At 43.6% G+C, this 16,770-nt stretch overlaps 1 protein-coding gene across 2 annotated transcripts in view; it reads right to left on the bottom strand.

Moving 5' to 3' along the window:
- The window catches only part of Il33 (interleukin 33), a 38,480-nt gene extending 27,678 nt beyond the window's left edge, over nucleotides 1-10,802 (bottom strand). The window contains exons 1-2 of one of the 2 annotated variants that reach the window (XM_032891792.1): nucleotides 10,723-10,770; nucleotides 1,568-1,752 (exon numbers count right to left, since the gene is read on the bottom strand). The gene's annotated coding sequence lies outside the window, so the exon portion shown is untranslated. Of the gene's footprint in view, nucleotides 1-1,567; nucleotides 1,753-10,722 lie in introns of both variants that reach the window. The other variant, XM_032891793.1, reaches the window with a different exon arrangement.
- Between the last annotated feature and the right edge of the window lie 5,968 nt (nucleotides 10,803-16,770).

Raw genomic sequence — 16,770 nt, 5'->3', positions numbered from 1 at the left:
CATGTTTGTCCTGGGTTCTATCAAGATAGGTGTGGGATAGGCTTGATTTCCATTAAGTTTAGAAGTTCTGAAAGCTAGTCATGACCTTGGTGTGCAGGTTTAGATAGTGTCCAGATTGGAATCCTGATGCTAACGACTTAGTAAGACACAAAAAAGGAGTTGAGAATTACTTGGGGCTAAGGCTATCTAGGTGCTGCAAGGGCAGCACAAGGACATCTGCTGTTACAATACAAGGCTTATAGAGAATTCAGAACTGCCATTCAGGAGTAATTAAAGACTCCATGAATAAACTTAGAAAAAAAGGTTAGACAAAAGGCAGACAGAGAAGCATCAGGGATGGTTTAAAAGTTGGTTTAATAAGTCCCCATGGTCAACCACTCTCCTCTCTACTTTAGTTGGGCCCATTATAATTCTCATGCTTCTACTTACTTTGGGCCATGTATACTCAATAGGCTGGTGGCTTTTATAAAAAAAAAAGTGAGTGCTGTTCAGGTACTGGTCCTGCGACAACAGTACCAAGAGCTACAATGGGATGAACAGTGGCTCTAGGATTAGGCGATAAAAAGAAAAAGTGGGGAATGAAGAATTAAAAATTAATAATAAACACCTAACTACCCCAAAAGAAGAAGTGGGGTCTGTAAGAGCTTGAACTTTTCACCCTCCCCTGCTGTACAATGGTTCCCGGAACATTCTTGCATGAAAAGTTTTCTGGAACACCCACAATGACCCATAGCCTACGGCCACAATGCTCTAATGACCCTGTAGAATGTCACAAAGCCCTAGGTGTGTTGCCTGGTGTTGCACATGACTAGCATATGATCTAGCTGTATGGGCTGTTTATGGTCTTGGAATTTCCTCCTCCCTCCCTCTTGCTCCCCCCCTGGTTTGTGGTTTTTCCTTTATAAGCTCTGTGAAAATTCAGGTCGGGGTCGAACTCCTCTACTCCCTGTGTGGTGTATGAGTCTCGACCCCAGCATGCTGGCCTGAGCTCTCATATCATCTTGCTTACAATAAAACTTCCTCGTGTGATTGCAGCAGGTCGGTCTCTGTGTCCTACTGGGTGCGCGTCTCTCCCGAGACTTGAGTGGGGGGCTCCCTTTGGGGTCCAACAGTATGATGGCGGAGAACCTTTCAGAACTTTCTAAAGAGGTCAGTTCTCAGATCCAAAGATACCAAAGTGTCTCAAGCAGGAGCGGAGGTGGAAGGAAGCACTCTGCATCTTGAGGTATTTACTCGTGAAACTGATGAACATGTAAAAAAGAGAGAGAGAGAGAGAGAGAGAGAGAGAGAGAGAGAGAGAGAGAGAGATTATAATATCAGCTCCCAAAGAGAGAAAAGCTGTGGGCTCGAACAAAACCAAAGTTTAGAGCAGCCTTCTGGGTGGATGGTTATGTCTTACATTAGCCCCAGGATCTTTTTTTTTTTTTTTTTTTTTTTTTTTTTTTTTTTTCGGAGCTGGGGACCCGAACCCAGGGCCTTGCCTTCCTAGGTAGCGCTCTACCACTGAGCTAAATCCCAGCCCAAGCCCCAGGATCTTAAAGCTAACACCAGTTAGTCAATGAAGTACCTCGGGCATCTAGGAAGCCCTCCTGAGACTGCAGGGATGGCCCCAAACACCTTACTTTACTGGTAAGGCATGTGACGTGGTGAGCTGGGGTCTGCTGGGCCGGGGAGCAGGGCTCTGGGGTTTCAGCTCACAGGACAGTTATTGTGGATATCATGCTCCCATTCTCCTGGTGTTTCTTTAACATGCTGAACAACAGCAGAGAAGAAAGGAAATGTGAGGGAAATTACCGGATGTCCGTCAGGGAGGGGTTTGTTTTGGCCATTCTTGTCTTGTGTGTGGGACTGAGTAACTGACTACGGTGAGCCTGTCTCTGGGAAGACTCTGCTCATCTGCTTGCTCTGTTGCATGATGGGAGGGAACGGAATCTTATTTGTTTCCTTATAGTTTGGAAAACGTAGGAGGGTGGAAGAGGCAGGTTGTAGGCACGCGCTCAAGGCTCAGTCACGGAATGCTCGGCACTACGTTGTGTGGAAGGCAGCAGAGGACAGGTAGGAGAAAGCTCCGTGTATGCAAAGGCTTAGCTCAGGAATATTCAAGGGGAAAAGTGCCAGACCATAGCCAGGCTTTTGAATCAGTCAGCTTACCAGAAATCCAACCTGTTTTCCTTCAGCTCCCTTTAGAGCCGGTGTGGCTTGCTGTCTAAAATGTTTATACCAAAGACCCACAAAGGAAAACAGTTTGCAAGAATAAGGAATGGTGACCTCAAAATGTATCGCTCTGCTCATTTGTGAAGACAAAATATTATATGCATGCATGACAAATTATTTCTGGTTCTTGCCTAATTTACCACGGGGATATTCTGCCAGGTCTGAGGAGGACTGCAGCTGGCAGCGATTCAATCAAAATAGATTGCTTAAGTGAGGATGAGAACGCGCTGGCTAGTATGAGCGTGAAAACAGTACCTAGATCCCAAAACTTCAGATGGCTTCCGCAGTGTGCACAAATCCGGAGCAGAGCCAGGGTAGTGTTGCTGGCAAAGCCCTGGCTTTCGTCACCTGGTTCGCTGTTTATTTTTAAGGGAAGCACAAGGTTTTTCCAGACTGTGGTGCTCTGGATTCGTGGGTTCAGCCTCAAAGGAAAGCACACCGTCTCTTTAAATTACTACCCCTGTAAAGGAGCAGGCTCGTTTGAGCTGGAGGAGTTGCTCAGATACACAAAACACTGAAAGGAAGTTTGTTCTCCCCCACACACGACAGGTTTATATTCAGAGCCAGTATCCCCAACTCCATTCTTGGCGCACAGGATACTCCAAGAAGCTCCTAGAGTAGACCCTATGCACCTGTAGACTGCGTTTAAAGGCAACCTTAAAACCATCCAGGACTAACAAGGGGGAGCTTCGGAAAGAGTGAAGCATGTGTTTTTAGAAATGAGGAAAGAAGGTTCTAGACTTTAACATTTAAGACCCAAAGAGGAAAGCTCAAAGCAATAGATACAATAGCAAGATTACAGTCATGGAAATGTGCCAACTCCATTTAATTATAAACACATGCACACACACACATACATACACATACACACACACATTACACACATACATATACATACACATACAAACACACACATACATACACATGCATACATACACACATGCACACACATAAACACATACACATACAAACACACACACATACACAAACCACACACATACACACACCACACACACATACACACATATATACATAAACATACACAGACATACACATACACACACACATACACACATACACATATGCACACATACACACATACATATACATATACACACATTCACACACATACACACATACAACACACATACACACACATACATACACAAACACATACACAACACACACATACATACATACACTACACACACACACACACACACACACACATCTATGTTTTCAAGTCAAGCAGGTTAGTTCACACCTGTAACCTTAGTCCTCAGGAGGCTGAGGCAAGAGGACTGCCACAAGTTCAAGGCTAGCCTGGGTTACACAGTGAGTTCCAGGCCAGTCTGGGTCACAGAACAAAACATTATCTCAAAATAAAAGTGATCTGTTTGTAATTCTTATGTAAATGTGTGTGTTTGTTTCACAGAGAGGAGGTCACCTACTGTTTAGTAGAGTGCTTGCTGGTTAACTGAAAACAAGTTTCAAAAGTTTGCTTTGCCTGAACCTTTAAGGAATATTTATTTATCATTTGTGTATGAGGGTTTTGTGTGCACTGCGTGGGCAAAGTGCCTATGACTTACGTCCATCCATGCATGCCTGCAGAAGCCGGAAAAGGGCATCAGATCACCTGGGACTGAAGTTAGAGTCCGTTGTGAGTTGTCATGTGGGTGCTGGGAACCCAACCCAGGTCCTTGCAAGTTCATCCCAGTGCTCCTAAACACAGAACATCCCTCCAACCCAGGGCCCAAGCTCGCTATTCTCAGGCCTCTGACCCCCATCCAGAGGTAAGAATTGTCCTTGGTGGGGTGTGAGGCAGAGGGTTGGCTAGCTGTACACAATCTCAGTCAGCCTGAGGTGCTTAGGTGTCACATATGGACCTTCTGTGTGATGTGTTTTACGAAATGTGATAAATTAAACAAAACACATCATTTATTACATAAATTGTCTACTACTTCAACAGGGTTGTAACTGAGAAAATTAGTGGGGTAGATTATAATTAATTAGTAATAGCTTAACAAAAGCCTGACTAAATTTTCTTAATGTAACTACCTTCAAAAGTCTAAAACTTCATTGTTCTTGGTGCTCAACCCCCAACCCTGTGAAATTAACTCTTTAAAAACAAACAGACAAACAAAAGCTACTGCGGTAGAGCAGAGAATTTGCTTGTTTTACTAACGTTTCCTTCCCATATTAACGTTGCTTTGCAACTAGGACGTAGAGGAGGAGTGCCTGCTAATTATAGGGATGACCTTTTTTTTTCCCCCTAAAATATGTTTAATGCAAGTCTGGAGTGGGGAGAAAAAAAAAAACTCAAATAAATGACATTTCATCAGACTGGCAGAACGCGTTTCCAGGCAAGGTATCAGAATGTCTAAGATGGGAGAGAGAGAAAATTCCAGAAGCCTTGACAAGTTTGGTGTAGATCTGGAATTTTCATGCATCGCTGGTGGAAGTGTGGATTGCTACAACCTCTATCGGAAACAATGTGGCATTTCCCACTAACGCTCAACAAATGACATCTTTGTCTCACAAGTTTGCCTGGGAAGTAGGGACTCAATACCAAGGCACAGATGCGTTCACCAACGCTCAGAGCTGGTCATACACTCTAAGCAGGGAGCAGCACGCACGTCCATTCGAGCCGTCACAGATAAGTAGAGGTACATTTATTTAGGGGAGTTCTAATGAGCTATGTGAATTAAAAAGCTTCTGCTACTCGGACAAATAACAAAGTTGTGTGTTAAAAAGATAATGCTGAGGGAAAAGCACGAGGCAGGATACAAAGTCTGGACCAGTGAAAACTACAACATCGGGCACTTAAAAATTAAGCAGACCAACTTGTCATTTGTGGCAATTTGACTCAAAAGAATTGCTAACTAAAATGACCTAGCCAAAACAATAATAAAACTCTAAGTCCGCAGTGGCATTCAGAAGACAAAGCAACTACAAAATATTTTCCAATTAAGATATTATTTTGTGTCACCTATCTTAGAAAGTTAATTTAAATCCATCCATATGGCACAGCAAGGCTCTCCCTTGTACAAGGACTACAGTCCCTCCCAGTGCAGCTCTCGTGGGGTTTCTCGTGTGTTTTCGATGTCCACATTGGAGGGCAACAGAAACGCTCACGTTGAAGAGCAGGCAGTTAAAAGCTCCACGTTTCACAATGACACGTTCCCAAGCCAGCTGGCACAGCCAAAGGCCAAAATCCAGAGCTCAATGCTGGCATTTCGCTGCCAGGCTTCAGCGATGTAATTGTGTAAGGCTGGTGGCATCTCCAGCTACCCATCCCCCACCACTTCCTGTTTTTATTGTTTTTTGCATAGGATTCCTAATGGTCTCCGTTTTGGCTACCAGAAATTGGGCTAAAGTAAAAACATTAAGTTACAAAGACTGTTGAACGCTGGTCTCCTCATTCGTAAGATTAATAATAACAGCGCCGTGCACTGAATATTAACTGACAATGACACGTTTGGAAGTTGAAGGCATAGGGGCTTTTCATGCATAGCTAATGAGAGTTCCTAGCCATGGAGCTAAGCGAACCAAGCATCAATCCACACCTTGGATTGCTCCACGGTCTAGTGATTATGCATCACACGTTAACAGAAGTACTCTTCAGAGGTCTGAAGATGCACCGACATTCTGGGGCAGACTTAATATGCGGCCGGGGCCATCCGCTGGATCCCTGCCTCGGCACTTTAAATGGGGCCGATAGCAGGCTGAGTCTTCCTGACCTAGTGACTGTGAGAACTAGGTTTGATTCGAAACTACTGAATGGAAAGGACTGTTAAGTACCCCTCTTCTCAAAGATCACACCAAAGAGATTCCCCGCTGTCGTATCAGAACTCTAATAGCTTTAATACTTCTGTGTCTGAGTCTGCTCTCTTGGGTCTGATACCAAGGACCAAGAAGGCGCCTTCCACTTGATATAATGAAAGAGATAATAGCCAAATGTCCAGATCACAAGCTTGATGTCACATCGGAGGCACGACACTCTCTTCAGCTCTTTTTATTCCTTGCAGTTAAGAACACCCAGTTTAACTTGCAGAGATCGGGGAACCTGCAGGGCTCTGACCCAGGTCCTCTGCATGCCTGTTATGGCTGAGTCGCTTGACCACATTCCTGTGGAAATCCTAACAGTGGGTGCAAGGACTGTCCCTGACTCTTTTGCATACTTATGGGACCCCTTTCTTCCTATTGGGTTGCCTTTGCCCAGCCTCGATGTAATGGTATGTGCCTACTCTTATTATGGCTTTTCAAATGATGTTCGATTGATGTCTGTGGGAAGCCTGTTGTTCTCTGAGGGGATGAGGAGAGGGAATGGGTCTGGAGGAAAGGGTAGGTGCTGATGGGAGAAAGACTGAGAGGAAGGGATGGAAGGGAAACTGTGGTTGGGATGTAATATATGAGAAAAGAATACAAAAAAAAAAATTAAAGCACCCAGTTAATTATATTAAATGTCTTCTAGATAATGATAGCTACATTTGTATTCACAAAACATACTCTTAGGTCAGAGGAGGGAAAAAAATGTGCCTTCTTCAATAAAAATAATCTATAGCTCCATTCAGGGATTATGTATTTTGTTGTTGTTGTTGTTGTTGTTGTTGTTGTTGTTGTCACACATTGGCATTTCAGTTCGCCAATTACATAAGAAGTTACGTAGAGATCTGATGAAGCGTGGACTTGCTTTTGTTTTAAGGCAGGCAGGCTTTCACTGTGGAGAGTCGTGACTGGCCTGGAACTTGCTTTATATACAGAGCTGGGAAGGACACACAGAGATCTGCCTGCCTCTGCCTCTCCAGGGCTCCACCCCACCTGGCTACAAAATATTTTTGAACATGATTGGTGTGAATCTGGACGGGTCGTATACAATAGATGCACAGAGGATAACAGAAGATACCACCCAGGGAGGGAAAACCCAAAGTAACACATTCTGGGTTGAGGAAGGTCCTGTTTGGCTGTGAGATATGGGGGTTGAGGTAAGGGTAGGGGGAGAAGAACCATGTGCGGTAGCTCAAGCCTGTAATACCAGCATTTGAGAGGCTGCAGGTGGAGGATTGTTGTGAGTTCAAGGCTAGCCTGAGGGGTTCCCAGCTAGCCTGGGTTACAGTATGAGACCTTGTCTCAAAACCCCCAAACTTTCTTTAAATGGGGAAAGGGGTAGGGAGCTGTCAAGAAAGCTCAGCTAGTTAAACCACTTACTATGCAAATCCAAGGAGCCCAGTTCAATCCTCAGAACCCACAATAAAGGTGGAAGGAGAGAAAAGACTCTACAGAGTTGTCCTGTGACCGACATGCGAACACACCCACACTCATGCACAGGCACACACACAGGTGCACACGAACACATGCACACAAAGAAGTGAGCTAAGGAAAACATGACTAAGTATTATTTCTTAAGTATCTGTCATTCACAAGCCAGCAAGCTAATGGTGGTTAAGACAAGCAGAATAGCCATACATAGCAATGAAAGTTCGGTTAGTCCTCCCCAGAATGTTGAGTCCCTATTAGGACTCTGTGGGATTAATGAGCAAAACATTCTTCTGATGATTTTTTTTATTGCATTCTCAGAGGAACTCTAAGGAATTTTATTTTTAAAAAATCATTTGATTTATGAGGTGTTCAACATGGAAGGGAATTAGACATAAATTGTAAAACACCTAGCCAAGTTTGTGGGTGGATCCCTCTCGTTCATAGCAACAGCAATCATAAAAGAAATAGAGAACAGGCAGTAGCTGGTGGGAACCTCTCATTAGGGTAACAGTGGGCTCAGCCCTGGCCAAAGAGGTGAATGACTATAGTGTTTTCTCACTAATATTTTACCTTTGAAAGTGACAGGAATTTTGAATCAAAAATTCTTCTTCCCAGAGAGGCTTTAAGACATTAATGACAATGGTTTAGAAGCTTGCTTACTTCTTTGTCTTTTGTTGTTGTTTCTTAATGCCTTGGATTTTAATCCCTGACCTGAAATTTATCAACTTTACAATTCATTATGATAGGTACAACCTTTCTGAATCTCACTTTCTTGGCATCCCAAATCGAGACAGTGACATTTGTGTCACCAAGGTTGCAAGAACAGAGTAACTGGAAGATTATCTAACGTTCAGTGGACAGAAATGGAATCCGACCTGTAGCCTCCGAAAGTCACTTCCAACTTGTAGAACCAGTCACAGACCTTCTCTTGAGTAGGGTTTTGATGATGTGTGTTCATTTGATAGTTTTGTTTTGTGTCACATTTCACACAAGGGGGGGGGGATAAGGCTCAGGAATGTTGGATAAAATCCAGATTCACATAGCTGATAAATGATAGCTAGATAAATGGATTTGAAGCTGCCACTAAAACCCGTGGGTCTTTTTTTTTTCCTATTGCACTAAATCATGTGTTTCCCCTAAAGGAAAAAATTCTCAGGGGTATAACCTACCAATGGCAAAAGCAGTATTTCCAGGAGGCAGCATCAGCAAGGGGAAAGTTCCCCCAACTTCCCACATTCTTTGGTCTCCTCTCATCCTGAGGTCTGCCTGCCTGTAGGGATTGTTTCCTTAGAAGTGCTGTCACAGACTGGAGAGACAGTTTAGTGGTAGCATGCTTACCCAGTGTGTCCAAAGCCTTGGGTTTGTGTCACAGCACCATAAAACAAACAAAAATGTTCCTTTTGCACCCAGACATTGACACCAGAGAAATGGTAAGAAAATGGGGGGATGAGAGATCCTACCATGACCCCAAAGCCTTTGACCCGACCGTCATTTTACATTGCCCCACAGAATTATGGTTCCTTTCTACTGTTTGAGTAGTTCATATTTGATTGTGCAGTATCTAACTGTCCCTTCTGCAAATTGATGTTCAAAGGGGGAATTCTGTCCCCCCAACCTTGTATGTTCAGTGTTTGCAAAAGTGTCAACTGTTACATAAAAGATGCATTGATTTTGGCAAAGTCAGACTCATGTTGTAAAACACAAAATGAAAAGCATATTATCAGATTTCTTAAGCATAAATATTTCCAGGCACTTATCTATTTTCTCCATGCACTGTTTCTTTGTGGCGTTTCCTTCCAATGATTTAATAACTTTTTAACAATTGATACTCCCAATACCAGAAATACCCCTGATATTCCTGCCCACAAAGCTCTTTTCTTGTGACCCTTGGCAGACTCCGGAGTTAACTGTCCTAATCTGTCATCTTTTTATCTACTTCCAACACTATCTCGCCCGATAGTTTAAGCTCTCCATGGAATTATTTTTTTCGGTCAATGGGAAGTATACTGTTAGGAATGATCCAATGAAATAGCATTTAGGTGCCAGAGGCCATCAGAAGTTACTGCTCACTCTTTTACAGGAGATCCCAGAACCTCTCAGAGAAGAATGGAGACAATGTGACAATTGAGCCAAGAGGGCAATAGTACAAGCTACACGGTATGCTTAACTGTTTAAGGGGACTCTCTTCCTGTGTGACAAGGCTAAGGGGCCCCTAACTCTGAGAAATCAGAGGATGCTGAGACGTTTGAAACACAGAGCTGTGTGTCATCCAGGAGGAAATAGGAAGAGGACCATCAAAGATGTGAAAGACAAAAGTGAAAAACAGTTTTCCAGGATGCTGGACCCAGTGGTGGACCACAGTAGCCAGCCAGGGTGACTTGAGGAAGTAGACACAAGGGGGAAACAAGTGTAGATTGGGAAGACAGCCACATACAGCCTCCGGCTCCTGCGTGAGCACAGTATAGGGTATTTCATGCTGTGCTCTGTAATATCTGAACGACATACGTGCAGTTAGAGCAGTGGTTCTCAATCGGTGGGTTGAGACCCCTTTCACAGGGTCGCATGTCAGATATCCTGCATATCAGATATTTACATCACGATATTGTAACAGTAGCAGCATTGCAGTTCTGAGGTAGCAGTGAAATAATTTTATGGTTGAGGGGTCACCAGAACACGATAAGGGTCGCAGCAGTAGGAAGGCTGAGAACCACGAATGTACAGAGAGGTAAAGCAGAGGAAAGTATAAGGAAAAAGTTGCCAGGAGCATAAAGGACCAGCAGTCTTCAGAAGAAAGTCTCTGGAGTGAATAACGTCACAAATGGTGAGTGTTTTAACGTTTATCCATTTAGATCGTTGACTCCTTATTTTTCCCCACAAGCGCTCTGTTCTCAGTTTTCCTGTAATCTTCCTTTTACTCACACCACTTGCAAACAGCTGCTGAGCACAAAGGAGGAAGCTGGATTACCTTCTTGCTTTGTAAAATTTCGTGGCAGTGGGGATTCAAAGGCTAACACTGTCTACATCATGCAGTTTATTAATAATTTTAAAGATCACCCAAAGGGAAGCAATTGGCAATGTGAGTTAGTAGCAACGATTTTTCCATCCACTTTACTTCTGTTAGCAGTGATCACAAACCAGCCTAGTAATTTATTTCTCAGAAATAAGAAGGGAGGGGGTGCTCTGTAGGTCCTAAGGCTTTCCTTTGCAAAACCTACTACAAATCTCCCATGGTTTTGATCTCAGTCTTACCTTATTGATCCTGTCCTGATTTCTCCCTTCCTCGCAGCTGCAGTTTCTCCTCCGTGCAGAGCGCCTTGGGCTCTTTTTATGACCCAGAACTTGGCAGAGAACCAAATGGTCTTGGAAGAGAATGTGGGAGGCAGGATTGGGGCCAGTTTTTCTCACTTCTTTTCAATAAGCTAATAACATTCTCGTCAACATTCCTGGTATGGTTCCATAAGCATCTAAGACTACTGATTTCTGCCTCCCCTCTGCCTTTCCTTTATCTCTTGATTTTCTATGTACGTTGGGGGTGGGGGGTGGTGAGGGATGAGGTCTTGCTATGTAGCCTAGGCTGGCCTCTTAATTCACAATCTTACTGCCTTGGCCTCCAGGGATGAAACTATAAGGTCAGCACACCCGTTCTCCTCGTCTGCCTTAATTATAGAATTTAACTTCTGAGTGATGGATTTTGTCCACCCGCACCTTCCAGACTCATACCAGAATTAGCTCACGTGCATCCCTCTCCCATCTTGTGTCCCGACTCCTTCTCTGGCCCTCACCTTCACAGTTTGGCTCATGGTAAGCCAGTAGCTCCCAAGTTTTACCTTCAGCATTCCTTTATCGACAGTCTTCTGGTTTTCTATTTCACTTTTGCCAAGGGCTTATTTTGCAACCTTCACTAAGGTGCCAGTTTTTCTTTCAAATTCTTTGATAATAAAATCATTCCCTATGGCACATCAGAAATAGGCAGCTTGTCTATAGATAAAGTCTCTCAGAGCTCCCTGTACCTCAACGTAGCTGACCTGCCTCCCTACTCTGACCACTAGAGCAATTAAACTACTAAAAATAATGATAATGATAATAATAATACTGATGATAATGATAATACTACTAATAATACTAATACTGCTACTAATAATAATGGAAAGCAAATACCAGTTGTTTGAAGAGTCCACATGAGGAAAGAAGAAACAAAAATCCTGTTGGATAACTAGACTAAGGTGATTACTTCATACGATGTAGTGACCATCAAGACTATAAAATCTGTGGTTCCCATACAGACCAAACAAGGTCGCTTGAAGAAAAAAAAAATATGTTTCTAGAGATAAGTGGTGTTTGCTTTCTTGCATAGAAAGTTCATTCCAAAGAGGTTGATGTGGAGTTGAAGTAGAGACAACTTCCTTCCCCTGTCAAAAGGACCAGCGCTCCTTTCTCTTAGCAGCTAAGCAGCACCAGGAACAGATCCCTAGTGACGGGCAGCCAGAGCCTGACTGGATGAACCCTGAGGAATGTGCACCATACAGTGGCTGGTGGAGGGTGGTATATCTTAAGAGAGGAACAGGAACGCCAGGTCCTGCTACCTTCAGCTCTGTGAGGAGATATGGTTGGGTTGAGAGAACAGAGGAGGAAGAAGCTAAGAGACAGATGGAGGTCATTCACACAGTGCCTACCCTCACCACGTGGTAGAAAGAGTAAGTTGCATGTCCCATGACTCAAATTTAAAATTAAATTGTCACTGCACTTGATACAATCCTTAAGAAAACTGAAATCTTCTCAGGTTTGCTCACTAATGAACAATGGAAATTATATAAAGAGAACAGAGATAGCTCCTGGGAGGATTCCCCTCATTAACCATTATTCACCAGGCAAGCTTTAGCCTACTGAATCATGGGCTAGTGGGTGGAAAAAAATCCCCTGACCATCAGACAGTTAGTTACCCGTCTGGGGAAGTCACCATGATAACTCTTGATATCATTCCCAACCTCTTCACTCATTCACTTTGAAAGGTAAAAGTTTTAAAGTTGCCCCCCTAGACACAAAGTTTAGAGCAGAAAAAAAAACCAAAAAACAAAAAAACAGGTTAGACCCCAAAATTGTATGTTCCAAGAAGCCTCTCCTAGGGCTATAGAATGGATAATTACATTGGCCAGCTCAACAGTTTTCTCCCAAAAACTAGCTGACCATAAATCTTAGAGAACAATCTTGAGAAGCAGGAAACAAGTTCTCCTAGGAACTAGCGGACCATGAAGTTAAACAATCTGAGAAGTAGGAGACAGCTTCTCCTAGGAAACAATCTTGGGGGACAGAGAGTTCTTCCTTGTGATTTTTCACTGTTATTCTACACACTTTCCAATGACGCCATCCCTGCCCCCTCGGGTTGTGGTTTCTCCCTTTAAATACCTCTTCTCCCAGCCTCTCGGGGTCGAACTCCACTGCCCCTGCGTGGGATACGAGTCTCGACCCCAGTGCACTGGTTGCTATCGATAAACCTCATGTGATTACAACAAGGACGGTCTTGTGTGAGTTCTTGGGGGGTTGCATCATCCCGAGACTTGAGTGAGGGTCTCCCCACTCCGGGGGTCTTTCAACTTTGTGCTGTGACAAAGAACACAACTAGAAAAGAAAGTGTTGTCTACCAAGTGAATGGGGTTGAGGCTACTGATGAGCCCAGCGTTTGCCTGTGGAAGTCATGAACATGACTCACTGTCCCTCTTAGTTCTCCATGTTAGTGCCAGCAGGAACCTTCGGAGGTCCCCACTTAGGGGACCCCACCCCACCCGTGTTTGGGAATCTTGATGTACACAGTAGAAAGGAAGTTCAGGTTGAATCATGATAAAGCAAAGTTGGATTTATTAAGGATATGAGCAGGGACGTATGGAAAGACAGATGTGACTTAACGATACCCATGTAGATGACTTTATATATTTTAAAGTTAAGTTGCTTGAAGCAGTGGCTCCCAACCTCCCAACCTGGCACCCTTAAGATACAGCTGCACATGTCATGGTGACCCCCAACCATAAAATCACCTTTGTTGCTACTTCCTAGCTGTAATTTTGCTACTGTTATGAATAGTAATGCAAACATCCGTGCTTTCCAGTGGTTCTAGGCGACCCTTGTGAAAGGGTTGTTTGACCCCTATGGGGTGGAGACCCACAGGTTGAGAACCACTGGCTTGAAGAGTCTGTTTTTCCACCAAGGTCCAGAGATGAAGCAAAGGTTAAACTTCTAATCTTATGAAGTTAACTATGAAATGTGGGGGTCAGTTGACTTAATTTCTCTTTGCATGAGGAATTTCCTTTTGTAAGTGAAATTATGAGATGGTTCATTAAGTGTACCACGCATCTCTATGGGCGTCGGTTATATTCAACTCAAAGGTCACGTGCACTCTGGCTCTGAGTGGACGTGGTTTGCTGCGACTTAGCACTCTTTTCTGAGATGAATCTCTCAGAAAAAAAGGAGTCTTTCTCTGTAGGCCGTCTTTATAACGTGGCTTTTAGTTTTGTTTGAATATTTTATTTTCACCAATGAGAAGTCCAGATCAAATGAACCAGTCACTTCTTGACTTTTCCCATCTTTCTGCCCTGATTTGGGAAAATATTTGAGGCCATCTCCCTACCTCTGCTAGGTAGGCCTCAGACCTCGCTGCCCAGAGAAGAGATTCCATGCATCTGACAAGTTTAGCTTGGCGTAGCATGTCTCAGACCTTTCCCAGAACCACAGACAGTTTCTAAAACTTTTTTTGTAGAGATAGCGTCTAGCTTGGAACTCACAGACATCATCCCTGCTGGGATTGAAGAGTTATGCCACCACATCAGACCTAAGATAAAACCTTAACCAAAACTATCATGTATGCCGACCTCTGTATGTTAGACAAGCACTATTGCTTAAGTCCTCTCATCTTGGGAGGCTTCCAGACACCAGAGTTCTGCAGAAGAAATGCAAAAAAACCTTCCAATCCAGCAAGATGTGCCACTGTGCCCACATCCGAGGAATGTCTTGAGAGAAGCAGCATCCAGAATGTTGATTGTTTGCCCACCCCACCCATTTGTACAGAGGCACTGACAATGTTTTAATCACATTCCACTTACTTCCTCAGTCCTACCACAGTGTGAAGAATGTTTTATAGAGTGTGCAAAATTTCCTCATTTTCTTCTTAATTAAAAAAAAAACTATTTTATGTACATGTGTGTGCACGTGGGTGCATGCATGTGTGCCAGGGTGCAGATCAGTGCAGGCATCCGGTCCTCTGGAACAGAGTTACAGGTGACTGGGGTCGGCCATTTGGGTGCCAAGAACTGAACCTGGGTCCTTTGCAAAAGCAACACATATTCTTAAGTGCTGAGCCATCTCCCCAGCTCCAGTTTACTCATCTTCAATAATGCAATAAATACTATTATCACAGCGTGCTGCTACTTTTAAATAGGTACTAAATCACTAGAGAGAGGCATTGTTATTTCTCTTCGATTTCATAACCCCAAGGGGGTTCCCTTGGCTCACAATCACCTCCACCTAAAACAGGAAAATATCACTTTTCTGTTGAGGCCTAGTAAGGAGAGAGGTCAACAAGGAAACATATTGACTTTTCTCCCACTGAAACGGTTCGATAAGATGTGTTTATCAACCTTGCATACTACATGCATAGCCAAGCCAGAGAACGGGACGTGTCACTTCCTCCGACTCCTTGTACAATAGACAGAGCTAAGTACTTACTGTAAACACCAGTTTGCCTCTGCAATTCATCACTCAGTGAAAACTGACTAAACCCTGTCACCTTGTCTGGAAGAGACTTCCCACAAGGGCAGCCTATGAAATCAGGCTGTGTGAACCCACAGCAGAGTTGAAAGACTCAGGGTATAAAGAAGCCCACAGAAACCATCCAGCCCACAGCCTAAGTACTCCCTACAGAGATTTGACTCATTGGTCATGTCTCTTTGAGGACATAAAAATCCAGTCTTCTGATTTTTTTTCCCGTCTTTTGAGACAGGGTTTCTCTGTGTAACAGCTCTAGGTGTCCTGGAACTCAATTTGTAGACCAGTCAGGTCTTGAACTCCGCCTCTTGAGTGCTAGAAATAAAGGCATGATCCTCTACCACCCAGCCCAGACAGTCTTCTGATTCTTAGTGACTGCAAAATGTCTTTTTAAAAAAAATACGGGTACTTTAAATCTGTGTACAAAGTTTCTTACTGGTAGAGTGTGTTCCTAGATTTTCCTCTTTTTAATTCGTCTTGGGGTAGTGCAGTAAGACCCTTGTTCTTTTGCAGATCTATACCTCCCATATGCTTAGATGCAGATTCATTACACAGAACAAAGAAAGTCCAAAAGCCAAAGACTCAACCAAACCAAAGCCTGGGCATGCCCAAAGCTGTCCCTGTCTGCCATTTTAATCTTAGGAACATGGGCTCCGTGTCCTGCTGGTTAGTTTTTGTCACCGTGGCATAAGCAAGGTTCATCTTGGAACCTCAGCTGAGAAAATGCCCCTAGAAGACAGAACGGTAGATAGGTCTGGAAGACAGTTTCTTGATTAACGATTGCTGTCGGAGTGTCCTGGTCGGGTGGTTCTGAAATGTATTTTTGAGAAAACAGCAAAACAAAACAAGTGAACAACAGTAACAAAAATCAAGTTAAACAAGTCATGAAGTGCAAGCCAGTAAGCAGCACCTTTCCAAGGTCTGTTTCAGTTCCTACCTCCGGGGTCCTGCTTGGAGCTCCTGCCTCGGTTTCCTTTGGACCTCAATTGTAAGTGACATAAACTCATTCCTCCCCAAGTTGATTTTGGTCATGGTGTTTATTACAGCAATAGGAACCCAACAGCATGGAGATCTTTCCTTGAACTAGAACCTTATACTAGTCAGGGATGTCCTCACCCTTTAAATGCTTTTTTCTACATGTTTCCTTCGTTTGAGGAGGGGAGGGGGAAGGGAGAAGAGAATTGAAGGAGATACTACGGGGTGAGACAGTTAGAATTGAGGAACACTGAAGAGTGATATTGGAAACCTATTGCTGTGGAAACTTACTAAAATACATGAAGGCAATGCTAATGAAGTCTTGAAATGATGAGGGAGGAAGAAACAGTCCTAACTGGATATCGTTTGCTGGCAAATTCCCAACTGTAAGCCAGTTCCAGTAACTGGAGTGGGTTACATCCAATTCCATTGAGTCGTTGGATAAAGGGGTCCTATGGAAATCCCCAAACAGCCCAGATTGCTGCCAAGACATAAGTTGCTATCCACAAACTGACAGCAAGTTCCCATTTAAAACAAGGAAGAAGAAGAAACTATAAAAATAATTTAAAA

Source organism: Rattus rattus, chromosome 2, assembly GCF_011064425.1.
Source record: "Rattus rattus isolate New Zealand chromosome 2, Rrattus_CSIRO_v1, whole genome shotgun sequence".
NCBI classification, from domain to species: Eukaryota; Metazoa; Chordata; class Mammalia; order Rodentia; family Muridae; genus Rattus; species Rattus rattus.
The sequence above is the reverse complement of the archived record's forward strand: the minus strand, read 5'-3'. Positions and strand labels throughout refer to the sequence as shown.